General features: G+C 46.0%; 1 protein-coding gene across 1 annotated transcript in view; it reads left to right on the forward strand.

Moving 5' to 3' along the window:
- The first annotated feature begins 8195 nt into the window (after positions 1 to 8195).
- ST6GAL1 (ST6 beta-galactoside alpha-2,6-sialyltransferase 1) overlaps positions 8196 to 15500 on the forward strand; it is a 142439-nt gene continuing 135134 nt past the window's right edge. Inside the window, exon 1 of the mRNA XM_040252879.1 lies at positions 8196 to 8562. The gene's annotated coding sequence lies outside the window, so the exon portion shown is untranslated. The remainder of the gene's footprint in view (positions 8563 to 15500) is intronic.

A 15500-nucleotide genomic window follows, 5' to 3' on the forward strand; every position in this document is an offset into this window, starting at 1 on the left:
TCTACAAAGAGTCAGATATAACCCTAGTCTAGCCTCTGCCTTTTATTAGCTAGGTATTCTTTGACAAGTCATTTGAGTCTTGTGACCTCAGTTAATTTATCTATAAAACAGAGATCAACTGAAAGGTATATTTGAATGTTATTGCACATCAACTGTTTTGCGGGGAGAGACATGTAAAATACATACAGGTGAAGTGTGATAAACCATGGCATAATCCTTTGAATGTCAATGTCATCAGAACCTAACACTGGCTATTAACTTACTGTAAGGAATCAAATGCCTTGATTAAGAATACAGCTTCACCACTTATTGCTTAAGTGACTTGGTTAAGTTACTTAACCTCTTAGTTTCCTCATCTACAAATATGAATAATCAAGTCAATAGTATCTACCTAATTGGTCTGCCACAAGGGTTCAGTGACAGAATGTCTGAAAAGTGCCTGACGTCAGGCACATGGGAAGTGCTCAGTAGCTGTTAGCTTTATTTTTTAGTATTTACTATGCACCAACACTGGACTAAGAGCTTGATGGCTGCTGCCATTCTCAAGGTCCAACCCTTCTGTGAAACTGGCATTCTCCATCAAAAGCTTTCCTTTATTATCCGAGTCACCTGGGAAGCTCTCCATCAAGTCTTCCTGATGAGCAGGTGGTGCGGTGGGGGACTGATTGAGCTTGTACCTTCAGCTGCATTGGTCATTTGAAATTCGGCATTCTTAATCTCTGCCCATGTAGGTGATACATAGAAATATGTCATGGTGAAAATATCCTCTTGGGGGAAACAATTGTGAAATTTTTGCAACTCTGACTAAAGCTCCTTGAGGATGGAGCCTGTCCTTTGTTCACTGTGGTATCTTCTATTCATCTTTTCTTCAATATCAGCTCTGCTGAGTCTTTGTTGCTGCACAGGTTTTGCCTAGCTGCAGTGAGTGGGGGCTACTCTCTAGCTGGGTTTGCAGACTTCTCGCTGTGGTGGTTTCTCTTGTCTGGAGCACGGGCTCTGGGGCACCTGGGCTTCAGTAGTGGGGGCTCCTGGGCTCTAGAGCACAGGCTCAGTAGTTGTGGTGCATGGGCTTGGTTGTTCTAGGGCATTTGGGATCCTCTGGGACCAGGGATCAAACCCACATCTCCTGCTTTGACAGGTAGATTCTTCACCACTGAGCCACCAGGGAAGCCCCTCTTCTATTCATCTTAATGTTCCCTGACCTAGTCTATACCCTTTGTTGGCAATAGTGCTCAATAAATGTTTGTCAAGTAGAATTCAATATCATCTCTTCAAGTTAATCAGATGCTACCTCCCAAGAAATATTCTTCTCCTGGGTCATTTATTCTGACTTTAATTCTCATGCCTTATCTTGGCATGCCTTCACAATGCACTTTCGATCTACTTTTCTTCCTGTCATGCATGCTGTAAATGGTTTGTTGCAGAACTATTTATCATAGTGGAAAAATTGAAAATGACCTAATGTCCAGCTGCAGTAAAATGGCTGAATAATTTATGATGCACTCATATATTGATAATAGCCAACATTTACCCGTGCTTATGATGCCATGTATTGTTCTAAATGCTTTTCATATAATTAACTCTTTTAATCTTTAGAACCAATTTGTGAGGTAGATATTATTATTCTCATTTTAGAGGTAAGGAGATAGAGCTAGAGAGGTTAATTAATTTGTGCAAGGTCACACAGGAAGTAGCAGTGAGGATTCAAACTCAGGCAGCCTGACTTCAGAGTCAATATTCTCAGCCACTGAACTAAACTGTCCCTCATACAGACAACAAACAGAGCAATAAACCATTAATAACTTGCCTAAGAATATTTGCCTTTCATCTACTAAGGGCTGAAATGAATGAATACATTTATTGTTCAATATACATGGGAAATATACTCTAAGTGGGGTAGCAAAGCAGCATATTCCTTACATGCATTATGATCTCAACTATGGAAAGAACACTGTACAAGAAATACATGGGAGAAAATAGTCCTAAAGTTTCATTCATTCTGCTTGTGGTTGATGGGATTACAATTTCCCCCACTTGCTTCATATATATATATATATATATACACACACACACACACACATATGTGTGTATATATATACATATAATTTTATTTATTTTTTTATGGCTGTGTTGGGTCATCATTGCTGTGCATGGGCCTTCTCTAGTTGCAATGAGTGGTGACTACTCTCTAGTTGCAGTACATGGGGTTCTCATTTTGGTGGCTTCTCTTGTTGCTGAACATCAGTTCTAGGGTACAGGGGCTTCAGTAGTTGCATCTCCTGGGCTCTCAAGCACAGGCTCAATAGTTGTGGTGCACGGACTTAGTTGTTCCCAGCATGAGGCATCTTCCTGATCCAGGGATCGACCCGTGTCTCCTGCACTGGCAGGCAGATTCTTTACCACTGAGCTGCCAGGGAAGCCCCCTTCCTGCTTGCTTCTTTACACTTGTCTCACTTTTCTAAATTTCCTAAAGCAAACTTTATCTGTAAAATGAGGGGGGAAATACTACTAAAAATCAGTGTTTAAAAACGTGAGGCCATATAGAGGCAGCTTTGGGACGGATCACCGATAGGTATCAAACACTTGTTTTTCTTTTTTTCGCCAAAACCATTTGTTAATTTCAAAAAATTTCATTAAGCCACAAACAAGCTCTCTTCTTCAAAACCTGCCCATTCCTGCAGGCTATTCTGACAGTCATCCTCAAGTCATAAATACACAATAGGCAGCTTCCACTTTGGGTCTGGAAGAAGTCTCTCAGGAAAAGCCAATTTCCTGGATCTTTTTGAGGGAATTTATTACAAGCATCTGTGATTCTTTACTGCTCCTTTGACTCTATATTTCCTGCCATTGCTGGTGCATCTAGTCTCCTGGGCATAGCGTTTGATTCTTGCCCCCAGGGCAGCAGTGCAACAGTTTGGGCTGCTGCAGCCAGTCACATGTCAGTAGTGGTTTGCTGGATTTGTCTGGTCTTTGGTCTTTTGCAGCTCTGGGGACAGATGCAATATGAAGGACAGAGGCTTTAGTTTCAAGGCACAGCTCAATACTCACTAGCAGGCTTTAAGCAACTCACTTTACCCCAGAGCCTCAGTGTTCTCATCTCTAAATGGGGATGATAAAGAGGCAAGTCTCTCTCACAGGTTACTGTGAATCTGAAGAGGGCTCAAGTGGGAGAATATATATGAGAGCCATTTGCAAATATAGTGGTCCATAGTCATGTGAATTTTTCTTTTTTCCTTCCTTCCTTCCCTGCCTCCTAAGGTTATCCAGCCACTAAGCCACTGCTGGCTCTATCAGCCATTTCCTTGTCTTGTGGCTGCAGTCTTCCCATGAGGCTTATCTCTGGTGTTCAGCCTTTGCTCTCTAGTGTTCTTTTCCCCTGGCCCACTCCATGCTCCACTAATCCTTTCCTGTAGGGACAGTAGGAAGTCCCTGGGAGATTCAGTTCAGTTCAGTTCAGTCGCTCAGTCGTGTCCGACTCTTTGTGACCCCATGAATCGCAGCACGCCAGGCCTCCCTGTCCATCACCATCTCCTGGAGTTCACTCAGACTCACGTCCATCGAGTCCGTGATGCCATCCAGCCATCTCATCCTGGATCATCCCCTTCTCCTCCTGCCCCCAATCCCTCCCAGCATCAGAGTCTTTTCCAATGAGTCAATTCTTTGCATGAGGTGGACAAAGTACTGGAGCTTCAGCTTTAGCATCATTCCTTCCAAAGAAATCCCAGGGTTGATCTTCTTCAGAATGGACTGGTTGGCTCTCCTTGCAGTCCAAGGGACTCTCAAGAGTCTTCTCCAACACCACAGTTCAAAAGCATCAATTCTTCGGTGCTCAGCCTTCTTCACAGTCCAACTCTCACATCCATACATGACCACTGGAAAAACCATAGCCTTGACTAGACAGACTTTAGTCGGCAAAGTAATGTCTCTGCTTTTGAGTATGCTATCTAGGTTGGTCATAACTTTTCTTCCAAGGAGTAAGCGTCTTTTAATTTCATGGCTGCAGTCACCATCTGCAGTGATTTTGGAGCCCCCAAAAATAAAGACTGACACTGTTTCCACTGTTTCCCCATCTATTTCCCATGAAGTGATGGGACCACATGCCATGATCTTCGTTTTCTGAATGTTGAGCTTTAAGCCAACTTTTTCACTCTCCTCTTTCACTTTCATTAAGGGGATTAGAGTGGTGTTACTCTATTTCTGATTGGGTTTCAGAGACTTAGCTCTGTCTGGGTATCTTCATCTTTGAAGCTGGTAGCACCGAGGCTCAAGGTAAGGGGTGCAGACAGACCACAGAGCAGTTCTTTGACCTTGAGCCTACCTTTATAATGGACAATAGGTGCAGAAAGCATTGAGTAGGGAGGGCTATTTAAGAGTCTTGATGAGCATCTACAACAGGGTGAGGAAGAAGGGTTTAGAAGGGCATTTTGAGGTGCTTGTGTCTCCTCCCCTCACAAGTCTTTGTAATAACATCAATCTCCAGTTGAAGAATGCTATGAGAATACTTTGTGTGAGTGGATCATTGCAGATGAATGTTAAAAGCAGGGGACGCATTATTTGCATTAGCCAGTAAGTTGCCTAAACTAATGACTGAGAAAGGCATGACCTAAAATATTATTCATGGGCAAAGGCTGACATCAGTAGGGGGCAGGAAGCTGAGATGGTGTCCAAATGGAAAGTAGGTATCTATACTTCTAAGGAATACACTTTCAAGAAAAAAGAAGGCAGAATGCCAAAGAATTGATGTCGTTGAACTGTGGTGCTGGAGAAGACTCCTGAAAGTCCCTTGGACAGCAAGGAGATCAATCTTAAGAGAGATCAATCCTGAATATTCACTGGAAGGACTGATGCTGAAGCTGAAGTTCCAGTATTTTGGTCATCTGATGCACACAGATGACTCATTGGAAAAGTCCCTGATGCTGGGAAAGATTGAGGGCAAAAGGAGAAGAGGGTGTCAGAGGATGAGATGGCTGGATAGCATCACCAATGCAGTAAGCATGAACTTGGGCAAACTCTGGGAGATGGTGAGGGACAGGGAGGCCTGGCATGCTGCAGTCCCTGGAGCTGCAAAGAGTTGGACACGACTGGGTGACTGAACAACAACAACAAAGGAAAACATGCTGTTAAAGCAGGAGCCCCAGAGACAATGAGTAGGAAACCTCATAAATAGATTGGGGAGGATAGGATCACCTCCCATCCAGTGGTCCAGCCTCTTGCCTCTCACTTCTGGATGAGAAGGCCCCAAGTGAAGACACAGCAACCTTGAGAGAGCAGTTCCCAAAGGGAATAACCGACTGCTCCTAGTCTAGAAATTTGTCAGGGTACTCCCTCTTGCCTACTCATCTGCTCAGAGTCCCAGGATCTTCTTGGGCGTATGTCATCTGTGGTCATCCCAGTCCTGCAAACCAAGAAACCAGAGTGAGTCTGCCCCTTGATTTTTCGATAACTTGGCTGGAGTTCTTCTGGTGAAGAGAACCTTCTAGAAAAGCCTCTCACCTGTTTCTTGTTCTTGGTTTCTAAATAGTACTGACAAAAAAGTGATGCCGAGGACAGAAATGGTGAAGGCTTTCAATAAGTTTGGAATAGGGTTCAAATTCCGGCTCTGCCGTTTCCAAGTGACTTCAATTTCCTCATCCATAAAATAGGGCTAAGGCCACCACATATCTTATGATGAGGAGAGATAATATAGTAAGCAAAGTGTTTTTGCTCCCCAAATGGTAGCTATTGTTTTCATGTCTTTTTCTCATTCCCTCTGTCATTGTCCTTATGGCAGAAAGCAAAGAGGAACTAAGAGCCTTTTGATGAAAGTGAAAGAGGAGAGTGAAAAAATTGGCTTAAAACTCAGCATTCAAAAAATGATCATGGCATCTTGTTCTGTCACTTCACAGCAAATAGATGGGGAAACAATGGAAACAATGAGAGACATTATTTTCTTGGGCTCCAAAATCACTGCAGATGGTGATTGTAGCCATGAAATTAACAGACACTTGCTCGTTGCAAGAAAAGCTATGACAAACCTAGTTGTTGTTGTTCAGTTGCCCAGTTGTGTCCAACTCTTTGCAATCCCATGAATTGCAGCACGCCAAGGTCTCTCTGTCCCTCAACATCTCTCAAAGTTTGCCCAAGTTCACGTCCATTGTATCAGTGATGCCATCCAGCCATCTCATCCTGACTCCCTCTTCTCCTTCTGCCCTCAATCTTAGATAGCGTATTAAACTTAGACACCATATTAAATACCTAGACAGTGTATTAAAGAGCAGAGACATTACCTTGCTGACAAAGGTCCATATGGTCAAAGCTATGGTTTTTCCAGTAGAGATGGATGGATGTGAGTTGGACCGTAAAGAAGGCTGAGTGCCAAAGAATGCTCAGATGCTTTCGAACGTATTGGAGAATAACCTTGGACTGCAGGGAGATCAAACCAGTCAATCCTAAAGGAAATTAGTCCTAAATATTCACTGGAAGGAGTAATGCTGAAGCTCTAATACTTTGGCCACCTGATTTGAAGAGCTGACTCATTGGAAAAGACCCCGATGCTGGGAAAGATAGAAGGCAGGAGGAGGAGGGGACAACCAAGGGCGAGATGACTGAATGGCATCACTGACTCAATGGACATGAGTTTGAGCAAGTTCTGGGAATTGTAGAAGGACAGGGAAGCCTGGCACGCTGCAGTCCATGCGCTCTCAAAGAGTCGGACCTGACTAAGCAACTGAACAACAACTGTCATTGCTCCTATTATATCTCCAGTGTCCAAGCTGGTTTCCATGCTCCACACTTTCGTCACTGATCCTGCCATCCATTTCCAGGGTGTTTACTGGGAGAGAAATAAGTGTAAAATACAAAGATGTATGTCATCCTCCTGCACAAAAATTTTAGGTTTCCAATTTTTTCAGAATAAAGTCAATTTAGCAGCTTCCCAGATATAGGTTTAAGAGTTTTTCTGTTTCTACTCATTAACTCATACTATGATGAGTATCTTCTCAATGCCAGATGAAAACAGACTGAGGTGCTGACGCAAGAGTGCTGGCTAGTTGGTCTAGAGATTTGAATTCACTCTGCTTGTCACCCCCTCCAACTGGAGCTCTTTGTACTGAGCAATAATGCATCCTTGGCAGATGGGAAGGGACAGCAGTGACAACAGAAGGGGTCCAGTATCTGGGACGGGGAAAGCAGTGTTTGGAATGAGATGACCACCCCCTCTTTCCCAGGATGGTGGGTGGGGGGACCACCGATTTGGAGAGAAAGTTCTGGGCCTGGGCTTCTAGCACTCTACTGTGTACCTGACTTCTTTCCCTCAGAGGACAGGGACTACCTTCCACACTCCTTCCCTCCCCATACAGAGTCTGGCGCCAAGAGGGACCTCCATAGACCCTGGGGAGATATTAAAAAAAATTATTTTAAATTGGAGTAAGTGTCTGCACAGGGCTAAGCGACTAATACTTTCACTATAGCCGATTAACAATGTTGTGATAGTTTCAGGCAGACAGCAAGGGACAGCATCCATACACACCCATGTATTCGACGGGGAGAAGATTATGACCTCTGGTAGTCACATCTTTTCTATGGGGACTGCAGTGGTGGCCGCAGGCCGCTTCTGCCCTCCTACAGGGCGGAGTTCTGTTTTAGGCAAGTGGGCCCCTGGGATGGTCAGTGTGGGGCAACGACATTTGCTCAACAAGTGGTCTCCTCTCGCCTTCTCCCAGCAACCCTCGCTCAGCTCCAGTGCAGGAAGGACCCTGACTCTCTTTTCCACCCTACTGGAGTCCTCCTGCCCACCAACCTGCAGACGGCTTGAGGTGGATATGGCCATGGGCAGGGACTCACCGACCCTCCTGTTCTGTATCTGCAGTGAGTGGGAGGTTCTTGCCATACCCTGTGAAATAGATTTTGTTGTTTCATATTCTGCATAAGGCTTCAGAGCAGTTGAGGGACTTGCTCAGGGTAACACAACTCGTCAGTAGCAGAGGCGGGATTTATAGTCTCTGCCTGCTAGGACAGTGCTGGCTTCAACTCTGCAGGATCAGACATTTGGGGACCTTGCCCCTCCGCGTTGCCCCTCCCCCTCGGCCCGCCCTTGCCGTAGGAGGGGGAGGGGAGCAGGATCCCAGCATCACTCCGGGGTGAGGTGCACCGCCTAACCAAGCACCCCTAATCCCTCAGCCCGCTCGCTATAGACCTCTGAAGGGCTTGGCGGATTTGGGGCGCAGTGTGGCGAGGGGTCCCACCCCGTCTTCCCGACTATTTGCATAACGGAGACTGCTCATTTCCCCCGCCCCTTCGCCGCACTCTTCTTCCCTCCTTCCCGCGTACCCGCCACCCCTCATCTCCTGGCCCCTCTACTCCTCCCCAACAGACCCTCCTTCAGGGACTCCCAGCTCCCGGGCTGTCAGGCCGCCGTCGGGGGCGGTGTCCAGAGGCATCCCAGGGAGGGGAGTCCTAGGCAGGGCCGGGCTGCGGAAGACGCCTGGGGCACTACCCGGTGCTAACAAAGGGAACCAGCAGCCTACCGGCTGGGGCGCAGAGCGGGCGGAGCAACCGCAGCTTCCGCGGCTGAGAGCGCAGCGAGTGAGTAAGACTGCTGCGGGGCGGTGGCGGGACCCAAGCCCCCAGGCAGGAGCGGAGCGAAGGGGCGCAGGAGGGGAGCGGAGCGGCGGGGCCCGTGGCGAGCCGAGGGCGCAGGGAGTGGATGTTCAGCACGCCTCAGCACTCTTCACTGCGCGGACCCGCCGCCTTTTGCTGGGGTGTCTGTGGATTAATCAGGGCCGAGGGGGCATCCCTGGCTTCCCCCCGGCTCCGCGAGACTGCGGACCCACAACAAACCCACGTGCACGCGGCCCCAGGGAGCCTCGCTTTCTCCCCTGCACCGGCAACATGGGAGGGAGACGTAAAGTCCCGGTTGCTTTGGATCTCGCCTGCCGGATGTACAGGAGGAGAAACCCGGGCTCTCTGCAGGGGTAGGGGCGCAGGTACCATAACAAATGCACGTGCGTCCTGCCCAGGGTGCGGGGTGCACCGCTAGCCCTCCCGAGCCGCCCTGCGGAACCCGGCCTTTGTCTCAGCTATCGGGAGGGAAAGGCGCGGGGGGCGCCACTTGCTGGAGGAGAAAGACTGACACATTTAAAAGGTACCGCTTGGGTATCAGACCAAACCACCAGATTCAAAAATAGGAAACACGAAGGGAGAAAGTAGCAAAAAAATGACTCCAGGCCGAGAGTGTTGTTCCTGGCGGTAGTGCAGACTTGAGATGACCCGGACCACCCCTCACTTTCACCTCACGGTGGTTTCTTAGAGTCAGGGGTTAAATTAAGGATCTGCGAGTCCTCCACTCCCCAGAAAAGATTGTGCCTAGCTCACCATCGTCCTTGCACTGTCTGTAGGGGACGGCGAGCGCCTCCTCAGTCCGGTTTAAACTACGCCCAGCACTGTGCTGGCTTTCGCTTGCGCTTTGCCGTGTAGGTCCCTGCGTCTAGCCAGCCCCATTGTCATTGGCCCCTTTTGGCTTGTCGTGTCTCTTTATAAGGAAGGCTAGCCGAGGTCTCTTGTTCTAGGTGGGGACGCCCTTATTTTCAGCTCTACCGAGTTTATTTGCGAGAAATTCCGAGGTCCGGAAGGAGAGGCCTCTTGTTTGTTTTGCTTTTTCTTTGCCTACGAATGCTCAGCTCAGCTTTGCGGATTTTAGTTCAATAGTCCTGTTCAGGCAGCAGTGGGATGGTTTAGGGGATGCACTGGCCCCGTAGGTAATGGTGTGGGTGCAGAAGGCAGCCGGACAGGTTGTGGAGTGGGTGGTGTGTGCGCCAACCTTGTGCTTGCTGAGCGGTCGGGCAGCGGCTTCACCTGGGCCATCAGCGCTGGAGATTAACCTGTCCCTCGGGGGCCGGCGGGCCTCCAGCCCTGCGCCACGGTCTCGGGAGTCTAGAGAGCATCCGGCGAACCCTCCTATTTTACAGGAGGGGAAACGGAGGCCGGGAGAGTTCAGTTCCTTGTACCAAGTTTCAGTCCAAGTGAAGCTGGCCACCGAGAGAGGACAAGAGCCTGAGTCTCCCGACTCCCCCAGGGCGCATTGCCGAGCAGCGACTGAAGACAGAACCCAGAATCTGTGGTTGGCTGAAAAGGCAGTGAGTGGCCTTAGGCAGAACAGAGTTAAACAAAGAACGTAATTCACATTGAAAGCTGCACCCTTCCATTATGCCTTTCAAGAGTTCTATCCATTTGAGAGAAGATGGATTTAGTAATGCCTCTCTCTCCTTCTAGCCTTTCATAAGCCTGGTTAGTTTTCTCTTCTGGCTGCCCCTTCTCCTCAAGCTGGAGCCCAGCCAGCTGTGGAGACTTAGATGTTTTGCCTCTCATCCTTGTGCCAGGAGGCCTTTGTTTGGGCATAAGCACACCAGGTAGAAAGTGTCTCCTAGGGCGCTACTCCTGAGTCACTTGTGGGAGAACAAAGCATTGTTTTCACTGATTTTATTTAATTAAGTTTTTAAAGATGAGAGTCTCACAGAAGTAGCTACTTAATTTTGTATTTGGCAGGGGAAACATTGGAAAACCAAAGACATCACTTTGAGTCTGGGTTTCCCCAAGGTGCTGTTTCACCCCGTTCCTCTTACCTCCTAACTACACTGGTTTCTCTTCTTAAGGTTTCCAGGGTGTTTCATTTTTGTGGTGATTCCGCTTGGCACTTGAATATAGTTCTCATCAGAATGCTCACCCTATAAGGAACTTAGAAATCAGCTGGCCTGTTTTTCTAAATGAAAAAACTGCAGCTCAGTGAAAAATCACTTGCCCAGGGACACACAACAAGGTGTCTGCTGTTAGTGCCCTTTTTGCGCTTTAGCGAAACTTGTGTCAAATATGTTTTTTGTTTGTACCCCAGTGTAGGTACAAAGTTATGATGGTTGTTACAACAACACCTTTTAAGTCAGAGAGTGAATTCCTTAAGGACTTACGTAGGTTTCGGTTATTAAACAAAACCATGGATCCCAGTGGTAGATTCAGTGAGGAGTATTATATAAGTAGTTTTCATTGGGGATTGATTTTCTTTAGTGTTTACTAAGTGGTTCTCTTTACTCTTGCCCGGGGTTTCCCCACATTCCTCTGCCTTCTGCTCCTCCAGTAGGGAAGTGCTTTAAAGTATGATCACAGAATGAAAGGCAGCAGGAAGTCAGAAAAAGTCCCTCCTTAGCTCTTCATGCTACTTAACTTCTTGGGTTCCAGTGTTCCTTGTGCAGTGAGAGTCCTTCCTGCCCAGTCTCTGCACAGGCTGTTTGGATGGAGTGGAGGTTGCTCAGCCTTTAGAGGTAGAGGGTCCGGTTGGGTCAACCCTCTTGTCCTGTGTTCCTTGTGGACTGCATCCGCACAGTGTCAAGGGAAGAACACGTATGCATCTCCTAGGGGTGTGGTGGGTAGTAAATCATGTGATGCATGCTTATTCAGATCTCCCAGCAGAGTTGAATGCTCATCAGCTTTTTAGTGGTAGAGAATGATGATGGGAAGATAACCCCACTGGGTGAGCCCTGTGCTCAAATGAAGAGGCCCAGCCTAGTCACAAACAAGGCAGAATGTCTGCCAGACTGTTAAAAGGGCCTTTGGGTGGTTGTGAAGTGTGTGTGACTTTAAGGTAGATAAACCTAGTTGAAAAAAAAAAAATCCAGAAATTTCATGCCCAGGTGAGTGCAATCTAGTCTTTCCATCCATTTACTCTATACTTACTGACAAGCAGGCAGGTGGGGGCAAGGGTGGTTCCTATGCTGGGCCTGGAGTTACAAAGAACCAGATCCACTTGTTGGCCCCTCACCATCCTTGCTTGGAATGCATTTGGAAAACTGCCCTCAGGAACCCACAGAAAATAGATCTAGTTTATCTCGAAAGTGACCTCTGCAGGGGTGGGATTGTCCCTTTTCGTCATAGTCAAACCAAGAGCAGGTGGTAAATGAGAGACTGGAAAAGGGAAGGCTTCCAAGAGAAGGTGGATCTCCACAAATATGGGGACGTGGTTGCATTACAGAGTGTCGGGCATAATTCATTAGTGAAATTTGCAGTAAGCTTCTGGAACATAGACTCTTGAGAATTTGCTTAGATTTGGTGTCAAGACTTATTCAGTAAGAACCAAACTGGGGAAAAACATACATTTTTCTTGCTTGTCTGCACTGTATACTGACTTGAATAGATGTACTTTCTATAGTTGTACGTGAAACAGTAACATAGTAAGCAACAGTGTCATCACATTGAAATACTGGGGTGATTTTCTGAGTCATGACTAGAAGAATCAGTTAGCCTTTAGAATCAGTTTAGTGATTAAATTTTATCATTCTGATTATAAAAATACAGCATGTCCAGTGAGGGCAATTTGGAAAGTACAAAAATGGATAGAGAAATAGAAAAAAAATTCCATTATTCAAAGGTAACCACTGTTAATGTTTGCAACTTTCCTTCTTGTCTTTTTTTTTTTAGTGGATTTGTTTTCTCTAAATGGTAGAGAACTTACTGCTTGTACAGTTACTCTTGGCTTTTTTGCTTAGTCTTTTCATATACCCATGTCACAGTTTATATTCACATTAAACCTGCACCTTTTCATTCATCAACATATCAGCATCTCCAAGGTCACATGGTCCCATGGGATCCAATCACTCCAGTGATCATTTCACTGAAGGCCTGCAGAGGAAAGAGTCTCCAGCTTCTTATCCTTTTCCTAGCTGTGCCTCAAGCATCCAGATACCAGCCATTAAAAAAAAAAAATATATATATATATATATTTCATGTAAGAAGACAGCTAAAGTCTAGTGGAGAGAGGACCCTGTGTATGGCCTTGAGTTCTAGTCCTGCCCTTGTGACAACTTACTTTAACAGCTTGGTTTTTAACCAAGCAACCCCAGGGTCATTTGTTAACTCATTCCTTGCATCTTCGAGTGCCCATTCTAAACCGAAGCTGTATAAGAAGAGCTCATGATCCAGCAGAGGAGCTGGAGTGACGAGAGACTAGTGCAAGGTGCCCTGGGAATGCAGAGGAGGGGCAGCCACCCCAGACTGGAACAGTGCGGAAGGCTTCCTGGATAAGGGCTGTCAAGGGCTTGTGCAACTACTTCAGATCCTTTATTGAATTACCACTGAGATTAACATGCTTGTGATAAATCTCTTTCCACATTTCAGATAATTCCCATAGGATACAATCCTAAACTTGGAATTACTGGGTCATATTTTAAAGACTATCATCCTTTTTAAAAACTTTGTAGATTCAGTCCCCGTTGCCTATGAAGTTTTAAAGTACCTAAGTATTTTGTGTTGTGGAAACGGTAGAAATTGAGAGCAAGTAATTCAGGATTTGAATTCTTGTGTACCAGTTATCACCAATATAGACTTCTACAAGCTACTTAAGCTCATGAAGCTTCAATTTCCTTCTCTGTAAAATGGACATAACTGTCCTTATTTCACTGGATCATTGTAAGGATTTTTAGAAAGACTTATTTATTTTTTTATATTTTAATTTTTATTTGCTTATTTTTTAAATGTTTATTTATTTATTTTTGGCTGTGCTGAGTGTTGCTGCGTGGACTTTTTTCTAGTTGCAGCGAGTGTGGGCTTCTCTAGTTGCAGGGCACAGGCTTCTCACTGTGGTGGCTTCCTCTTGCTGAGTGGGGCTTTTGGTGTGGGGGCTGCCGTAGTTGCGGCTCCCAGGCTGGAGAGCACAGTAGTTGAGGTGCACAGCCTTAGTTATCCCAAAGCATGTGGGATCTTCCTAGATCAGGGATCAAACCCGTGTCTCCTGCATTGGCAGGTGGATTCTTTACCTCTGAGCCACTATGGAAGCCTCCGTTATAAATCCTAGATAAAGGGTCCAGTATAGTGCCAGGTGTACAGGAAGCACTCCATAAGTGATGTCTATTATTGTTATAATTGAAATTTTCACAAGCTGTAGAGACTGTGGTCCTAATATTTTTTTCTTACCATGATAGCAGGTAGGAAATTAATTAAGGTGGCATCTGCTACCAGGTGACAAATTGAGAGAAATGATCACTTGTCTGATGCATTACAAGTCTTCTTATGGAAAGTTTCAAACACACAAGTGTAGAAAGAATGGTGTAATTACTCCCCTTTTCCCATTTATAATCACTTATCTTCAGTAATTATCAAAACTCATAGAGTCTTCAACCTCACATTTGACCCTACATGACTTTGAAATAAGTCCCAGACATTTTTTTTCAGCTCAGCCATAAATATTTCACTGAGTTAGTTGCATGATGCAAATTTGAGGCATTGAGTGAAATGCCATATCTGAGGCTCTTGGGGCCTGTGTCTGCTGTCAGTGTTACAGATGGAACCCTGTGTGTGTGTATGTGTGTGTGTGAGAGAGTGAGAAAGAGAGAGAGAGAGAAAGTTTTAGTGCTCAAGTGAATTTTCCTGCCATGTCTTGTGTCTCAAAGTGAAAGTCGCTCAGCCGCTCAGTGTCTGACTCTTTGTGACCCCATGGAATATACAGTCCATGGAATTCCCCAGGTCAGAATACTGGAGTGGGTAGACTTTCTTTTCTCCAGGGGGACAAAGACACAGGGTAAGAGGAGCGCTGAATTTAGTCAGGAGACCTGATTTTGCAATAGGGCACCACCATTTACCAGTTGTATATTTTGTCAAGTGACTTCTGAGTTTCTTTGAATATATTTATAAAAATTTGATGAGTAGCAAATGAGATAATCCATGTACAGCTCTAGCAACTCAACATTAGTTGACCCTGCATAACACTTGAACCCAGCCTTACGGTTCCCGAGAGGCAGAGTTTTCATATGGAATGAAGTCCTGAGAGTACTGGGGTTTCTTCATGTAGAGTTGCTTCCTGTCTCATTCTGAAGATGTGGTTGTCACGCAGATGAGCACCTGGCGCACTATGCTTGTGAATCTCCTGTCTAGCACTCAACTCCTTCCCTCCGATTTGTGAATGAGGTCAGGAAGCCTAGGGGAGGTAGGGCCCTGCCACTGTGCCTGAGAAACAAGTTTTCTCTGATGCCTCCTTTTCTCCATGGGAAGACACTTGGCTCCCTTTTCCCCTCCAATTCTGTTGAGAGTCTTGGTCTCTCCTAAGTCACTATTGCTCCCAAGTAGGAATTTTTGACTCAACTAAAAGGAGAAAATTGATTTGATATTGTCATCCAAGTCCTGTCTTTAATCCACTGGGACTCCCATTATGTTCGGGCCTGCCTTGTGACCTGTGGTCTCTGGCTGTCTCGAGCTTGCTGAGTGGCCTTGGGTGAAATAAATGCCACCTTTGGCATGCCACCACAGGATTCAACTCCCAGCTCTCTAGGCCCCTTCCAGCTCTGAGATCATCAATTGGAGAACAGGTATAGAAATGGGGAAACTACACATAGAGTTAGGGGCTTCTTCACACAAATAATAAATGTAATCTATTTTCTTTTCAAATGTTTAAATAGGGTAAGCAATTAACCCCCTTACCTTTGCTCACTTACCCCAATTCCACTTTTCTGCAAAGTGACTACTGTTTGTAGTTTGTTTTGGGTTCT

Source organism: Oryx dammah, unplaced genomic scaffold (assembly GCF_014754425.2).
Source record: "Oryx dammah isolate SB20612 unplaced genomic scaffold, SCBI_Odam_1.1 HiC_scaffold_2, whole genome shotgun sequence".
Taxonomy (NCBI): Eukaryota; Metazoa; Chordata; class Mammalia; order Artiodactyla; family Bovidae; genus Oryx; species Oryx dammah.